The 1,800-nt window shown below is 66.8% G+C and overlaps 1 protein-coding gene across 1 annotated transcript in view; it reads right to left on the minus strand.

The window, feature by feature from the left end:
- The window catches only part of Gpr3 (G protein-coupled receptor 3), a 2,515-nt gene extending 1,832 nt beyond the window's left edge, over positions 1 to 683 (minus strand). The window contains exon 1 of the mRNA XM_013033636.1: positions 610 to 683. The gene's annotated coding sequence lies outside the window, so the exon portion shown is untranslated. The remainder of the gene's footprint in view (positions 1 to 609) is intronic.
- Positions 684 to 1,800: the final 1,117 nt, after the last annotated feature.

Here is a 1,800-nt window from a genome sequence, read left to right on the forward strand (position 1 = left end):
AAAGAGGATGACTTCGTTTCTGAGGCTCCCAGACCCCTCACGATTCTCAGCTACCAGCCCCAGGCTCCGCCCTCAGGGAGAGCGCGTGAGGCTGACTGCTCTCCCCCCCCCCGACATTCCTGGGGAACAGCACCTGCAAACTCAGTCCCCCCCTCACCCCAGCACCTTCTCCCAGACTTCTGTCAGCAGCCAGACCTTTCTGCCCAACGCCTGGTCTCTGTAAGGGTCACCCCCTACTGGAAGCCTAGATCCTTGAGTCAGACCCCCTCGGTGTGCCTGGACCCCAGGATTTGGGCCTGGCTCCGCCCTCTGCCCAGGTCTCTGAGCCCCTCCCGCTGCTCGGACCCCTGGGTCTCTGGCCCGGACTCCTCCCGCCAGCCAGCCTCACATGCCAGTCTCTCCGTCTAGGGCCTGGGGTCCCTCAGAGATGCTCATCCCACCCCCACCCCCGCCCCTCCAGGTCACCCGACTGGCCGGTCCAGCACTCGCGGCCCCGCCTGGTAACCCAGAATCCCAGCTTCGACCTCCGACCCCGGTCGGCTGCACCGAGCTTTCCCAAGGTCCTAGCATCCTGAGTGTCCTTCCGGACGCTGGATGCCCGCTACTCACCGGTCCAGGCCGGGCGCGGCCGGGCCGCGGGAGGCTCCGCTCGGGTCCTGGCAGCGCAAGGTGCGCGCGGACCCCGAAAAGCCCCCGCGGCCGCGGGAGAAGCGGCGTGAGTCACCCCGCCCCGCCCCGCCCCCGGACACCCGTTCGGTGACGTCAGCAGCGCGGTCAGCCAATGGGCGCGGTGCGCTGGGGCGCAGCGCACGGTGCGCGGCATAGTAATGAGGCCACGCGCCGCCCGCTCCCCCATTCATAAAAAGAGACCGTGGCCGCGGCCCCGCCCCCTCCCGCACAGGCCCGCCCTGTCCTTGACGCGGCGCCCTCTGCGGGCCGGGGGGACGGGTTTCGGGGGCGAGGGTGGGAGCACCTTGGTGAAGTCTGAGGGAGGCCGCAGGGGGCGTCATGGGGAGACGGCAGCATGGAGGCCGGGATAGGAGGTGGGGTGGCGGGACCCACTTCGGGTGACCGGAACCAGCTGACAGCCTCCAGGTGACAGCGAGTGATGAGGGATGACGGGGTTGCCGGTAATGGGGCCTCGAGGGGACGGGGGTGGCTGTGACGATGTGAGCCTGGTGACGGGATCGCGGGGGATGGGGGCTGCGGGACGCTGGCGGTGCGGGGGGCAGAGGCCCCCAGGGCCACCGTGCCGGCGTCAGATCCCAGGATCCCAGGCTGGCAGCGGCCAAGACAGATGGGGGACACCCCGGGGAAGGGACTTCAGGTCACCGTGCCCCTGTCAAGGGCTGATGTACTGAGCTGACGAAGCTAAATGAGGGCTGCGGGGTCCTGGGATGAAGATTCGGGGTGCCCCCGGGAGAGGTGAGCAGGATGGAGGGTCTGGTGGACAGTGGTGACCAGGCCGCGAAGTTGGTGTCGGGACAGATCAGGTCCCGTGATGCTGGAGCGGGGATAAGGAGCTCAGTGACATCACTGCTGCCGGCCCAATAGCACCCTGGCGGGATGGGAGGGAGCGCCTGGCGAGGTTTCTAACTCTGAATTATTTATTGAAGGATCTGGAAGGCCAGCAAAAGGGTGCGGGGGTGGGGGGGTTATTTCCCTGAAGCCGCAGAAGATGGAGAGCCGGGAAGAAGTTGGGAGAAAACCTGGCAGCTGAGTCCTCAGGGCAGGCGGCTGGTGGGTGGGCATCTAGAGGGAGGTCCCTTCACCTAGCCTGCCTTTTTTTTTTTTTTTTTT

The sequence above is a fragment of the Dipodomys ordii genome, unplaced genomic scaffold (assembly GCF_000151885.1).
Source record: "Dipodomys ordii isolate 6190 unplaced genomic scaffold, Dord_2.0 Scaffold6, whole genome shotgun sequence".
Classification (NCBI taxonomy): domain Eukaryota; kingdom Metazoa; phylum Chordata; class Mammalia; order Rodentia; family Heteromyidae; genus Dipodomys; species Dipodomys ordii.